Source organism: Dermochelys coriacea, chromosome 27, assembly GCF_009764565.3.
Source record: "Dermochelys coriacea isolate rDerCor1 chromosome 27, rDerCor1.pri.v4, whole genome shotgun sequence".
Taxonomy (NCBI): domain Eukaryota; kingdom Metazoa; phylum Chordata; order Testudines; family Dermochelyidae; genus Dermochelys; species Dermochelys coriacea.
In genome coordinates this window covers 8,918,471-8,934,021 of record NC_050094.1, presented here as the reverse complement: position 1 = coordinate 8,934,021, position 15,551 = coordinate 8,918,471, and the positions used below count along the sequence as shown (strand labels likewise).

Sequence of the window (15,551 nt, the reverse complement as noted above, 5' to 3'; positions counted from 1 at the left end):
TTACCAAAATCCCATTATCCCATCATACCATCTCCTCCATAAACTTATCGAGTAGAATCTTAAAGCCAGATTCTCTCCCCCGCAATGGTGTCTCAGCTGCCTACACAGCGGGCCCTGTGTTACAGAGGGGAACGGGGCAGCCGGTCAGGGTCACGCTGAGGCTGCCCGTCACCCAGCCGCTTGGCGGAGCCGTCCCACTGCTTGGCTTCCCCCAGAGCTGCAGACTCGAACCGGACCCGGTCAGCTCACAGGCACCCCGGGTGGAAGCCCAGCCCGAGCTCTTACACGGGGTCGAGCCGGACGTGTCCGGAGCATGGAGCTGCAGCAGTGGGACCCTTTGCACAGATAAATGGCGCCTGTAGGAGCCCCACGGAAGTACCCTGGAGATAGCCGGGCTCTGGAGCTGGACCAAGCCCGCTGGATCCTGGGGGCAGAGTGTGGGGGAGGGCGGTAGAGGGACCTAGCAGTATAGCAAGATCCCCCTTATCACACACTACTCTCCTCCCTTTCCCCCAGTCCAGCTGTCCCCTTCTCCCTTACCCCACCACCCCATTGCTCTACAAAAGGAATCAGGATGGATGATGCAATAGAAGACATGGACATTGATTAATCGCCTACTATTGTCCATCCATTTAAAGAGACAGGAGGCCCGATTCGCCTCTCCCTTCCCCGCCATAGAACTCCCTCAGGTTAGATAGAGGAGACACCGGCCCACAGCTGGTATTTTTCCTGATTGGCAGTGTGAAGGACGTACTTAAGGGACATGGAGGAAATGTCAGTCACTCAGGGGTTTTAGAACTGGATCAATCTGATAAGAGGAAATACTTTTTCCATACAACCGCCAATTAGCCTGTGGAACTCAGCGCCACTATGTTTCATTGAGGCCAAGAGCTGAGCAGGACTCAAAAGGGGACTGGGCATTTCTGTGGAGAACAAGAGTATCCCGGCTTATAATAGAAAAAATGTAAAAATCTAAGCTTTGAGGGAGGGGTATAAACCCTCAGGCTTCAGGGCATGCCAACCATTGGGGTCAGGAAGTAACTTGTCACAGGGCAGATTATCCCATAACTGCCCACTGCAGGGTTTCTTTCAGCTTCCTTTGGGGCCACTGAGGCCAGCCACTTTTGGAGCAATGATACCAGGCAGGATGATCTGATCTAGCATTCCAGTTCCCCTTTCCATGTGACAATGGTAATATTCTCCCCAAATCCTTTGATCTTATCCAGCCCTTTCCCTCCAAAGATCTCAAAGCGCTTTGAAAACAATGAGCCCAGACCCACAGCACCCAGGGGCGAGAAGGTGGGTGCGACCCCCAGTTTTGCAGACAGGGAAGCCGCTGGACTGACGTGACTGGCTCAGTTACACAGCTAGGCAGAGAACCCAGGAGTCCTGACTCCCAGGCCTCTTTGCAGAAAACCATCCTGCCTGGGCAGAGAAAGATGCACTAAATATAAACCACAGCACTAATACCGCTGGACCTGATCCTGCCAGCTTTACTCTGCCAACACTCCCTGAGACTGCAGAATTGGGCCCCCAGGGTCAACTATTTGGTGTGAATTTCTGCTGGGGCAGAGCGAGGAGTGGGCTCCAATGGGGAGGCGTTTGGGGACTGCCTCCCCCGCCACCCTCCCATCAGTGCCGGGCAGAGGGCAACACGTGGCTCTCACATGGGAAAGGCTGGCAGCATCTCTGCCTGGCACAGTCTCTGGCTGGGCGATCTCACTTTTGGCCACTTGTCATGGGTTTGTTTGCTTTCCCTCCTCTGTGTTTGGCCCACGCTCTCCAAACAGCAGCAGTTCCCTCTCCCGCCGTAAAATCTGCCACTTGCCAAGCATGGGGGCGCAGGGCAGGGACTGGAGGTGGGATGGGGAGGGATAGCTCAGTGGTTTGAGCATTGGCCTTCTTCACCTAGGGTTGTAAGTTCAATCCTTGAGGGGGCCATTTAGGGATCTGGGGCAAAAATTGGGGATTGGTCCTGCTTTGAGCAGGGGGTTGGACTAGATGACCTCCTGAGGTCCCTTCCAACCCTGATATTCTATGATGGCCTTTTCTGCCCCCCCCCTCCACATGCAGGCAGACTGACGGGGAGCACATGGGATACCAAACTGGGGAGCCTGTAAGGCACTAGGACCAGCATGCAGGGGGGAGCAAGGAGTGTCGCAGAAAGAGGTATAGGAGAAGATGTATTCCCCCACCTCACTGGGGGATCCCCAGGTATCCCCACTGCTCCCCTTGGGGTGGTACACTCCCCCTACCCCAGGCAGAACTCCTGTCAAACCAGATTGGGGAGCTTCACTTTGCTCCCAGCAGCCTTGAGTTTAGAACTGGAAAGAAAATGACACATCTGGCTTGATAGCCCTGAACCAGGAAAGCGAAGGGACAGTGTCACGGGGGAAAAGGTGATTTAATAAGTGGGTGTGTTTTTCTTCCCCATCTCTAGGAATAGGACATTATTGTACTGCCCCCAGCCGATCCCAGTCAGGAATACACCTAGGGTGACCAGATGGCCCGATTTTATAGGGACAGTCCCAATTTTTGGGTCTTTTTCTTATATAGGCTTGTATTCCCCCTCCCCCCCCATCCCGGTTTTTCACATTTGCTGTCTGGTCACCCTAAATATACCAGCCCTGGGCCAGATTCTCTCGCTCGCATGAGGGTGAATGAGGAGTAGGGCAGCACCTCACACCATGCGGTCCCCAAGGAATTTACAAAGCCATTGGGTGCCTCTGCAAGGGGATCAGCAGCAACATCCCCGATTTTCAGTGTGGGAAACTGAGGCACGGGCCAGCTCTCTTTAGACTGTAAGATCTTTAGGGCAGGGAGTGTTTACTATGCGCATGCACCATGCTTAGCCTGACAACGTGTGTCGCGTGCCCATGTCTGCTAGAGGATAGCAGCCTGCTACTGCTAACCGCTATGGTGCTGCTTCTTTAGCTCAAGGGGCAAGGGGGTTGGGCAGACAGTCAAGGGTTCAAATCCAGGCCAGGGTGAGGGTTACAGCCACTGCTGTCTCCACTCCTGCAGTAGAGCCTTTATCTGGATTAGCTGCTATGTGGCACTTTCCCTGCTGTTATGGCTGGGATGCCAGAGCTGGGGCATTCCCTGGAGGCCCCAAAGCAGCCTCATTGGTGCTGGAACCATGCAGCAGCAGAGAGAGATGCTTTAATGGCTGAAAATGTTTCCCCAGGGCCACCCCCCGAAGCAGCTTGGTAACCTGCCTCCCTCTCCTCCTCCAGCACTCAGCTCCTGTTCGCCTTTGACATGCGCCACACGGTGCAGCCACGCACCAAGGGCCCCTCCCTCCTCCCTAATTCAAACCCAGGTCTCTCCTGCAAAGTCAGCCACCCCCACGTGGGGCGCGCCAGCTGACTAAGGGCGCCGGCAGAGAAAAGACTCCTAACGGCCCAGCGCCTTTGAGGACAGAGCAGCTGCTGTGCAATGAGCCAAGGGGCGTCAGCTTTTCAAGGAATGGTGACACGCCGGGGGCTTGTCTTAGGGGGAAGCCGACTGCAACAGCTGCTCGGGAATTGCTCCCCACGCGGACGGTCTAGTCACAGAATCTCAGGGTTGGAAGGGACCTCTGGAGGTCATCAGTCCAACCCCCTGCTCAAAGCAGTACCAACCCCCAATTTTTGCCCCAGATCCCTAAATGGCCCCCTCAAGGACTGAACTCACAACGCTGGGTTAGCAGGCCAATGCTCAAACCACTGAGCTATCCCTCCCCTCATCCCTCACATTTATTCCAAAAGAGCGGCCACATGGGGAGCTGGTCTGGACTAGGTATCAGGGAACGCTTTGTTCCACACTAACTAGTCAGGTCAGTTTCCCCATGTAGACAGTCAGGGCCTGGAGGCTGGAGCTACCTGATTATAGGAAGTCATGGGCCAGCAAAGAGATGGTGGAATGTGACTGACTGTACTCAGTAAACTCAGGGCTAAACTCAGTTCTTGATAACCCTACGTAGCGTTTACACGGTCTCCAGCCAAGGTTTAGAGTCTTAGACTCCAAGGGCCCATTGTGATCATCTAGTCTGATCCCCTGGATAACACAAGCCAGAGGATTTCCCCAAAATAACCCCTAGACATGGGCAGCAGGCATCAAAGGCCTCCCCAAACAGCCCTGTGTGACCCTGCCTATGCTCCGTCCCCAGCCCCCTGGTACTGCTGGCTCTTCCCCCATGGCCGGGGCCATGGCTGGGGCTATCGGGGCCAGCCTGCAGCCAGGGATTCTGCCCAGTGCTCTGGGGCTGAGGGATGGGGGGGCATGCTACCCAGTGCTGGGCCCGCACCGCTCGCCCCACGCTCCAGGGCTGGGGATGCTTGGGCAGGCCGGGGCTGGGATGGCAGGACAAGGGAGGGGTGCCTCGGGCAGAAGGGATGGGCCAGGGACTAGCCTCACTGAGCCCAGGGTTCACCCACCGCCCATGCCCCTAGAGCGGATGTCTTAGAATAAACCTCTGATCTTAATTGAACAATTGTCAGTGACGGGGAATCCACCACCCTGCTTGGTAAGTTGTTCCAGGGGATAAACGCTTCCACGGTTTAAAACGTACACCTTATTTGCTGTTGAATTTGTCTAGCTTCAACTTCCAGCCATTGGCTCATGTTATTCCTTTCACTGCTAGAGCACAGAGCCCATTATTAAATATTTGTTCCCTCTGTAGATACTTATTCACTGTAATGAAGTTACCCCTTAACTGTCTCTTTGGTAAGCTAAGCAGACTGAGCTCTGTGAGTCTGTCACTATGTTTCCTAATCCTGTAATTATTCTCAGGGCTCTTCTCTGAACCCTCTCCATTTTATCAATACACTTTGTAGAGGCAGCTCAGGGTCATCATCTCATGGTAAAGATGGGAAACCGAGGCACAGAGAAGTGACTTGCCCAAGGTAACCCAGCGGCTCAGTCTCAGAATGACCGCAGCTGGATTCGTGAGCCACTCAGCCATATCGGGTTTTTTTTAAGCATAAACCATTCAGTGCAGCAGACCACCCAGTATTTGGAGAGCCCTGCGGAGAGCCATGCATAGCCAAGGAGATGGCTAAAACCAGGTGCCTCAAGCCACCGTTCATCGGCACCGCATTGAAATCAAGAGAGCCTTACCGCTTTACGCCCCTCGTCTACAGATCAGCGTTACAGGCTGCGAATCGAGAGTCACAGCCCACAGATTCTGCAGGAGCATAGGCCAGGACCCGTCCCTTGGACATCACCCCAACAGGGCACAAAGGGGCATTTTTCAGGTCAGCAAAAATCCACAGGAGAGTCCTGGTGCCCTGTCTCCACTTGGGTCACTCTGCTTGGCATCCCTACATCCCCCCTCCACTGCACCCGTGGGCCAGATCCTGATCGCCAGGAAGTCAGCAGTAAAACTCTCCTAGGGGCCAGGAGAAAAGGCTGCAGGTTGCACCCTGGCTGGGACAGGGAGCTAAGCTCTTTGAAATGGGACAACACGCTGAAGAGGCACTTGGCCACATGAGCCTGGCCTTTCCCCTGCAGCGGGGCAGCAAGGTTTTCCAGCACATGGAGACACAGCGCAGCAGGCAGCTGCCCCGGGGACAGGGGCTGCTGGGTACCAGACGAGGGCCACAGGGGAGCAATGACGAATGAATCCAAAGGCTGGCTTGAAAGGGAAGTCAGAGCGCCTGGCCCAGAGAAGGGAGACAGATCATATCGCCCCCCTACTGGCTCCTGAGTGCCACCTGGGAGGGGAGACCGATTCCTACTGCCCGGCCCCCCATTGCGGGCCCTTTTCCTTTCCCACCCTAATTTTTTCTCTTGCCTTCTGTTTAGGGTCTGCCTTAGCTGGGCGAGCCTGCTCCTTTCACAACACCGCAGCGAGCCCGTGACCGGAAATGCTGCGAAATGCCATGCCCTGAACTGCCTGACACAGGTATGAGTTTGCCAGGCCCCAGAGTGGACTGATCGCACCATGCACTCTGTGTCTCCCCGCCCCAGCCAGGCTGCAAGTAAGAGTCAGCAAGAGACGCAAGCTGGTCGTCTCTACCCCCTTCACGTGGGTTCACTTAAGGAAGCCGGATCAGACTAATAGCAGCAGCAACTGCCCCAGCTCCAGCCCATCTCAGCCAGCCTCACTTTCCCCCACATTGGACAGTAATTCCCATCTTTAATACCACCTCGAAGCCTGTCAGACCAGGGATGGAGTGAAGAGGGGGGTTGCTAGGCCAGCGTCCCAGCCCTCCATACGGTCACCACTGACGGCTCTGCCGAAGAGCAGACAGAAGCGAGGGGCCGTGTAGTCTGGTGACTGGGACCACCTGGATTCTGAACTGCAGCATGATCTCGGGCAAGCTGTTTTGCCTCTCTGTGCCTCGGTTTCCCCTCCCCACTCTTTGGCTAATGAGGTCTAACCCCTTGGGCCCAGACTGTCTCTCGCTGTCCCCAGCATAATGAGGTTTCAGTCTCCACTGTACCCTCTGGAGAGGAATGCTAGTAATTATGACAAGCAACAGCTAGAGCCAGGGACGGTCAATGGGCCAACTTTGCCTGGGAGCTCCTCTGTCGATTTCAGTGGGGTTGAATGGAGTTACCCTAGCATCCTGGTACTTCGACAAGTTCCCAAGGCAGCTGCCCCGTGCCTGGAAGGACGTGACAAAGGAGATGTCCCTGTACCGTTAATCCTAGAGCTGATAACAAGGGGATAATCAGCATCAAGACAGACAATGGTCTTTATGGGAGAGATACCTGCCTGCTAGGAAACTGACAGGCACCCATCAAATCATCCCCTACTGGCCTCCCGCAGCTCCCCCTCCCATCGGCTTTAAACCCCTGCTGAGCTGAGTTTGAACCCTGGGGACCTAGAGGTGAAGGTCGCTTAGGGGTTATGTCTACACTATAATTAAATACCCTCAACTGGGCAGGCCCATGTCAGCTGACTCAGGCTCTGGTGCTGTAAAATTGCTGTGGGACAATCCGGTTCGGGATGGAGCCCGGGTCCTGGGACCATGTGATGGGGGAGAGTCCCGGAGCACAGGCTCCAGCCCGAGCCTGAACGTCTACACTGCAATTTTACAGCCTCGCAGCCTGATCCCCCATGAGCCTGAGTCAGCTGATCGGGCCAGGCATGGGGGTTGAATCACAGTGTAGCCGTACCCACAGTCTCTTAGCGACCCTCCAAGCCAGCCAGTCCCACTGCCACGCTGGTGGAAAAGGTGTGGACCAGACCATCCTTGGCTTCGGACTTCAACTGCCATGTCCCAGCCTGGAGCGAACGCTCACAGATGAGTTACCTGCCTTCCAGAAGCGAGATCCCCAGCACAGCTGAGCCACGGGGTACTCGGGCTGTCACGGGGGGTGGGAAGCATCCAGCCACAGGGAGATTTATCTGCCTCGGGAGGATGCTGCTCCTAAGGGCCCCCTCTGGATCAACAAACCTGCATTACACTGAACGTTCAATGTGTCTAGTGGTGAGAGCCGGGGACTGGGAGTCTGGACTCTGCGGCTCTCCCAGCTCATGTGGACTGCTGGTAGGGCAGGGCCTGGAGTTGGGACTCCTGAATTTCATTCCAGGCTCTGCCCCAGTTCACTGTGTGACACTGGGCAAGTCATTGGGCCTCTCCATTTCCCATCGGTTTGATGCAGCGGTTTTCAGCCTTTTTTCATTTGCAGACCCCTAACAAATTTTGAGTGGAGGTACGGATCCCTTCGTAAATCTTAGGCACAAGCTGTGCAGACCACATGTTGAAAACCACTGTTCTATGTGAACAACCACCTTTTGCAAACCCATTAGAAATAATCTGCAGATCCCCAGGGGTCCGCAGACCACACGTTGAAAACCACTGGTTTAATGGATATAATAGGCTTGGAAGGATTAGATTTTTATCAGTAAATGTCAGATTTCACTGCAGACACACCCAATATTTCCGTTGCTAATAATCAAAGTGTACAGCTAGGCAAAGTAGGGAAAACACGGCTTGAGAACGTATTAGCATTTCATTTACTGATATTTACTTCAGACATTTCGCCATGGGATGCTGACCGTTTGTGTAGGAATGGTTAGAGAGCTTTAAACTTTTTGAATCTCAACATTAAATCATCATCTGACCCCCCCTAATTTCCCCAACTGAACACTTAAATTAATAAAAAAATCGATATATCCATCAATGATAAAAAAAATAAAGATCGAAATGTGCCAAGCCTCTGTAGCATGGGGCACAGGTCCACTTGCTGGAGGATTCTCTGCACCTTGAAGTCTTTTAAACCACTATTCGAGGACTTCAATAGCTCAGACATAGGTGAGAGGTTTACCGCAGGAGTGGGTGGGTGAGATTCTGTGGCCTGCATTGTGCAGGAGGTCAGACTAGATGATCATGATGGTCCCTTCTGACCTTGATATCTATGAATCTATGAAAGATCTCCCCTCCCCGGGGCAGGGATTAGGAGATGTAATGCAGTCATATTTATAAAGGATGTCAAACTCCTCCAAGAGAAGTTCCTCTTAGCCAGACAAAGTGGCCAATTCTTTTCTCTGATGAAAGGGCCTTCCAGCTAATATCTGGGAAACCCTCCTTGGGCTTGAGGGGCAAGATTGATGAGGCTCACAGAGCTGGCTGCACCACAAAGAACCAAAATAAGATGGGCGTTAGAATAAAATGCTCCCAAAACTCCCTAGACATGAGAGGCTGAATTCATGCTGCCCATTGCCCCGTGAGGGTGGTACACGGGGGCTCTGAGGTAGAAGGGAGGGCCCCAGACCCCATTACCGCCAGGTACAGAGGAAGACTCTGCCAGGTTCTGCAGCAGCCCCGAGTGTAGGGGTAAGCCGGGGGTGAGCAGGCAACAGTGGGATTCTGGGGCCATTCTAGGTGGGTTGGAAGCATGGCCGGGGTTGACCTGTGCTCCCGTGATTCGACAGCCCTAAAAGCCCCCTAGGAGCCACTGGAGAGGGATGGAAGTTAGGCCCGGGTCTGTGCTCCTTGGTGTTATCAGAAGGGAAGCATCTAATGCCACGTGGGGTCTGCATTGCTCCCATCGCCGTTACTGGGAGGCATGCCAATGGGAGAAGCAACCTTTCTATGCCTATGGATTTTCAGTCCCCAGAAAGAGCAGTCGGGAGACAGAAAGACAGAAAATTACAGCCCAGTGGCTCATACGTCTGCTTTGGCAGCGATTCATATCGATCTCAGACAGCTCCCTTTAGCGTCAAAGTGCTTCGCAAATGGAGCCGCTTCATCTGCCACTGAAATGCGGCCACCTCTGGGGTGGGGGCGCGGCCGCTGTTTTAAACAGCGGCACGGCTAGGCTTGCCCAGCAGTTGAAGATGGGAAGTGAAGAATACTAGATCCAGCGGAAAGCTGCAGTGCACATGTAAGGAAGCAGAATGCTGTTTGCCCAGGGACCCTGGGGCTAGCCTCCTTGACTGCCATGGAAATCCCCAGGGGATCTCTAATGCAAACAGAGAGGCTCAGGACCCGGGTTGTGTCTCACATGAAAGTCAGTACCCCCAGCAGCAGTGACCAGAGCCCCCAGCCGGGGCGTTGGGGTCAGTGCAGACTTGGGGGTGGGGGAGAGAGCACCCCCTGCTGAATCACCGCTACCTGCAGCACCTTAGATTTCCCTCATCCAGCTAACTGCTTCCCAGAACAAGCTCCCAGCCTAAGGGGGCAGAGCTGGGGAGGCGGGAGTCCAAAGCCAATGCAAAATAATGGATCTGGAGAGGGGTCTGTTGCTCTGAGAGGCAATTGTCCTTCTCTTTCAGAGGCCCTTCCCAGGATTGTGCTGCAAATGAATCACCCGACACCTACACTCACACTCTAGGGGAGAACTCCTTCCAGCCGTAATGAACACGAGGGTGTTAGAGACACCCCCCCACCCCGTCAGATCTGAGATAGAGGCCAGAGCATTAGCAAGGGTCCTCTCCAGGGGTCAATTTCAGTTCAAGCGGAGAGGGGAGGGGTGCACATGTGGCGGAGGGGGAGGGGAGAGGTCTGTCCATTTTAGCCATAGATCCAACGCCTCTGAAGGGCAGAAAAATCTAAACCAATGTGGGCCTAGTGCTCAGATTGAATGAGGAAAGAAAAGGCTTGAGATCCTATGTGGAAAGGAGGGAACGAGGAAGATAGATGGGAGGGGAAGAGTGTGTGTGTGTTGGGGGAGAAGACGGAGAGAGATCCTGGAGGAAGAAAGTGGGGAGAGGAGAAAAGAGGGAAGAAATCAGGTCTATGGAGGAGAGCAGGGCTGCAGGAAAGGAAGACTGTAAAAGAGGAGAGGGAGAGGGAGCGAGAAGGGATGCATGGGGCAGCCAGGGAATGAAGGGCAGAATGGAGGCAGGGTGGACGTAGCGAGTCCCAGAGAGAAAACAAACCAAGGGGAGAAGGTGGGAAACAGGCAGGGACCCTGCCCAAGGCCTAGCTCTCCAAACCCAGCCCAGGGGGTAGCCAATCCCACTGAACCCAAACAAGCTCAGGAACCCAGCCAGGCTTGTGGGGCTGCAGATCCCCTTGCACAGCCCCATCGAGGGAAGGCCACTGCTTCAGCCAGCTCGCTATGCGGGGGCGGGGGGGGCTCTCCCTACCGTGGAGAAATACAGCCCCCACTATGCTCCAGAGCAGAGAGGCTCAAATCTGAACAGCAGCCTGGGTTTTAGACCCCCGTCCCCTTTCCAGAAGCCCAGGCCGGAGGGTTAAAATGAAATCCCTGGCGGCTGCTGAGCGCTGGCTCAGCAGAGAGGAGCCGGGTTGTTGTTTTTTTTAATGGTTATTAATTTATTGATCGAAAACAGGAGGGGAGGGAAAGAGAGAGAGAGGGCAGCTTATTAATGTTTAAAGTGTGGCTAGCCTCATGCTGGGAGGGGGGGTCTGAATAACCCAAGGGGGGTTCAAACCTGGGGGGTGCGTTGGATTCTACCAAGCACAGCGAACTGGGTTTGCATTTATCTACCCCACCAACCCCCCCCCCACCGTCTTTCAGGTACGTTTATAAACACCCTCAGTTGAAGACACTTTTCACCATCATTAACCCCCTCCCCGCCCCCCATCGCTCCGTTTCCACCCGGAGCGGGCCGACAGGAAAACACCAAAATATGCCGCTGTCCTCCCCCCTGGTTGCCTCAAAACACGCAAGGTTTGGGGGGGCGGGGGAGAGACTATTTGGATCGGGGCTGCAGCTTTGCAAGCCGCTGCGATCCATGCAGCTTCGATGCAGGCAGGGCTGGAAATAAACCAACACGGACCCCCCCCCCCCCAAAAAAACAAACCAACAACAACCACCACCGCCACCCAAACAAGCCGCGGAGGAGAAGGAAACTGACAAAGTCTGATGGGCAAGGCTGAAATTGACACACACTCACCGAGGGGACCCTGGCATCCTCAGCAGCGTCCTATTGCCTCCATGCCGGGATCCAGAGGCGTCTCTTGTGGCTCCCCCCACGCCCCTTCCCCTTTCTCCCCCCCTCCCCCCAGGCCCCCTCTTATTTGGATCCAACAAGCTTTCAAGGAGGGAGCGGGGAGGATAAAGGAAGCAGCGGGAGCATCCTGAGAGGTCTGCAAGGAGGAGGTTCTGCAGAGAGAAATTTCATACTGACCTCTGGCTTCTCCAGGCTGGGATGGTCCCAGGGCTTGAGGGAGGGAGGGGGAAAGGCGGGGGGGGGGGTGGATTCACAGGAACCCGGAAGCAGCTCACGCAACCTGGCTTGAAGTCAGGGAAGAGGGATGCTGTCTTGGCTGCAACTCCCAGCGGCTGGCTTGGCCGGGCTTCTGCCTGTCCCCCGACTGGTGCTGACGGGGTGATGCTTTGTTGAGCTGGCACCACGTAGCCATTCCCTGGGGCTGGGAGATCCAGAAAGATGGGGGTGGGGGGCAGATGCGAAGAGATGAAGAAGAGAGAGGCAGAGAATGAGAAATCACAGGCTCACAGAGGTTTAAAGAGCCCAGCTTTCCAGAAAGCCTTGCAGCCCCCCAGCTCAACTCCTTTATGTCGGTACCTAAACAAAGCCTGATGGTCAGAGGTGCTGCCACCCACAGCTGCCACCAGAGGCAAGGGGAGACATGAGGCTCGGCACCTGTGAAGAAATCAGGTGGATTCAATATGGACTTGAGTGACTGACTTGGTGTACCTGAGTTTGAGCATTCTGGGCTCGATACAATGGCATCACCCATCTCTGAAATGCAGCCACTTCTGGGCTGGAGCACAGAAGCCAGTGTTCTGCAACAATGGAAGGCGGCGACTCTTTTGTTTGCTTGTTCTTAAATCCATGGGGCGGGGGGATCCTTGATCCCACAAAAAAGAAACTCTGTGGGATCTTTACTGCCCAGGCGGAGCAGAGAAAGGCCTTGGGTTTCAAGGCGGGAGGGTTAGCTCAGTGGCCTTCTAAACCCAGGGTTGTGAGCTCAGTCTTGGAGGGGGCCATTTAGGGTCAAAAATAAGGGACGGTACTTGGTCCTGCGGTGAAGGCAGGGACTGGACTTGATGACCTTTCAAGGTCCCTTCCAGTTCTATGAAATAGGTATATCTCCAAATGTTTAGGGTTTCATCTGAAACAGAACCCCAATAATCTGCCCACTACTCCAGTAAACTTCTGTGATTTCACATGAGAGCTTATTTTCCAGGGCTGCCAACCCACTGTGTTCCCCGGATCACAAGCCAATTGCATGTTTTTGAAAGGCAGGTCGGGGGGGTCCCTAGATGGAGTAACACAGGTAACTAACCGCTTTCATGTTCTCTCCACAGGTACCATTGCGGAGAGTGGACCAGATGATATGTCTGGGGGGAGAAAGCAGAAGGAGACCCCGCTGGTTGGGAGGCATGAGATGCGATGTCCTGAGGTTGGGGGTTCCACGACCACCACTCCCAAGAGGAGAAGGCGGGTGGTGGTGGTCGGGGACTCTCTCCTCCGGGGGACTGAGTCATCTATCTGCCGCCCTGACCGGGAAAACCGAGAAGTCTGCTGCTTGCCAGGGGCTAAGATTCGTGATGTGACGGAGAGACTGCCGAGACTCATCAAGCCCTCGGATCGCTACCCCTTCCTGCTTCTCCACGTGGGCACCAATGATACTGCCAAGAATGACCTTGAGCGGATCACTGCGGACTACGTGGCTCTGGGAAGAAGGATAAAGGAGTTGGAGGCGCAAGTGGTGTTCTCGTCCATCCTCCCCGTGGAAGGAAAAGGCCTGGGTAGGGACCGTCGAATCGTGGAGGTCAACGAATGGCTACGCAGGTGGTGTCGGAGAGAAGGCTTTGGATTCTTTGACCATGGGATGGTGTTCCATGAAGGAGGAGTGCTGGGCAGAGACGGGCTCCATCTTACGAAGAGAGGGAAGAACATCTTTGCCAGCAGGCTGGCTAACCTAGTGAGGAGGGCTTTAAACTAGGTTCACCGGGGGAAGGAGACCAAAGCCCTGAGGTAAGTGGGAAAGCGGGATACCGGGAGGAAGCACAGGCAGGAATGTCTGTGAGGGGAGGGCTCCTGCCTCATACTGGGAATGAGGGGCGATCAACAGGTTATCTCAAGTGCTTATATACAAATGCACAAAGCCTTGGAAACAAGCAGGGAGAACTGGAGGTCCTGGTGATGTCAAGGAATTATGACGTGATTGGAATAACAGAGACTTGGTGGGATAACTCACATGACTGGAGTACAGTCATGGATGGTTATAAACTGTTCAGGAAGGACAGGCAGGGCAGAAAAGGTGGGGGAGTAGCACTGTATGTAAGGGAGCAGTATGACTGCTCAGAGCTCCGGTACGAAACTGTGGAAAAACCTGAGTGTCTCTGGATTAAGTTTAGAAGTGTGTGCAACAAGAGTGATGTCATGGTGGGAGTCTGCTATAGCCACCGGACCAGGGGGATGAGGTGGATGAGGCTTTCTTCCGGCAACTCACGGAAGCTACTAGATCGCATGCCCTGATTCTCATGGGTGACTTTAATTTTCCTGATATCTGCTGGGAGAGCAATACAGCGGTGCATAGACAATCCAGGAAGTTTTTGGAAAGCGTAGGGGACAATTTCCTGGTGCAAGTGCTAGGGGAGCCAACTAGGGGGAGCGCTTTTCTTGACCTGCTGCTCACAAACCGGGTAGAATTAGTGGGGGAAGCAAAAGTGGATGGGAATCTGGGAGGCAGTGACCATGAGTTGGTTGAGTTCAGGATCCTGACGCAGGGAAGAAAGGTAAGCAGCAGGATACGGACCCTGGACTTCAGGAAAGCAGACTTTGACTCCCTCAGGGAACAGATGGCCAGGATCCCCTGGGGGACTAACATGAAAGGGAAGGGAGTCCATGAGAGCTGGCTGTATTTCAAGGAATCCCTGTTGAGGTTACAGGGACAAACCATCCCGATGAGTCGAAAGAATAGTAAATATGGCAGGCGACCAGCTTGGCTTAATGGTGAAATCCTAGCGGATCTTAAACATAAAAAAGAAGCTTACAAGAAGTGGAAGGTTGGACATATGACCAGGGAAGAGTATAAAAATATTGCTCGGGCATGTAGGAAAGATATCAGGAGGGCCAAATCGCACCTGGAGCTGCAGCTAGCAAGAGATGTCAAGAGTAACAAGAAGGGTTTCTTCAGGTATGTTGGCAACAAGAAGAAAGCCAAGGAAAGTGTGGGCCCCTTACTGAATGAGGGAGGCAAGCTAGTGACAGAGGATGTGGAAAAAGCTAATGTACTCAATGCTTTTTTTGCCTCTGTTTTCACTAACAAGGTCAGCTCCCAGACTGCTGTGCTGGGCAACACAAAATGGGGAAGAGATGGCCAGCCCTCTGTAGAGATAGAGGTGGTTAGGGACTATTTAGAAAAGCTGGACGTGCACAAGTCCATGGGGCCGGACGAATTGCATCCGAGAGTGCTGAAGGAATTGGCGGCTGTGATTGCAGAGCCCTTGGCCATTATCTTTGAAAACTCGTGGCGAACGGGGGAAGTCCCAGATGACTGGAAAAAGGCTAATGTAGTGCCCATCTTTAAAAAAGGGAAGAAGGAGGATCCTGGGAACTACAGGCCAGTCAGCCTCACCTCAGTCCCTGGAAAAATCATGGAGCAGGTCCTCAAAGAATCAATCCTGAAGCACTTAGAGGAGAGGAAAGTGATCAGGAACAGTCAGCATGGATTCACCAAGGGAAGGTCATGCCTGACTAATCTAATCGCCTTTTATGATGAGATTACTGGTTCTGTGGATGAAGGGAAAGCAGTGGATGTATTGTTTCTTGACTTTAGCAAAGCTTTTGACACGGTCTCCCACCGCATTCTTGTCAGCAAGTTAAGGAAGTATGGGCTGGATGAATGCACTATAAGGTGGGTAGAAAGCTGGCTAGATTGTCGGGCTCAACGGGTAGTGATCAATGGCTCCATGTCTAGTTGGCAGCCGGTGTCAAGTGGAGTGCCCCAGGGGTCGGTCCTGGGGCCCGTTTTGTTCAATATCTTCATAAATGATCTGGAGGATGGTGTGGATTGCACTCTCAGCAAATTTGCGGATGATACTAAACTGGGAGGAGTGGTAGATACGCTGGAGGGGAGGGATAGGATACAGAAGGACCTAGACAAATTGGAGGATTGGGCCAAAAGAAATCTAATGAGGTTCAATAAGGATAAGTGCAGGGTCCTGCA

General features: G+C 53.8%; 1 protein-coding gene across 3 annotated transcripts in view; it reads right to left on the bottom strand.

The window, feature by feature from the left end:
- The window catches only part of SAMD14 (sterile alpha motif domain containing 14), a 32,769-nt gene extending 21,004 nt beyond the window's left edge, over positions 1 to 11,765 (bottom strand). The window contains exon 1 of one of the 3 annotated variants that reach the window (XM_038385647.2): positions 11,537 to 11,765. The gene's annotated coding sequence lies outside the window, so the exon portion shown is untranslated. Of the gene's footprint in view, positions 1 to 11,302 lie in introns of all 3 variants that reach the window. The other 2 variants (XM_038385648.1, XM_038385646.1) reach the window with 2 other exon arrangements.
- Positions 11,766 to 15,551: the final 3,786 nt, after the last annotated feature.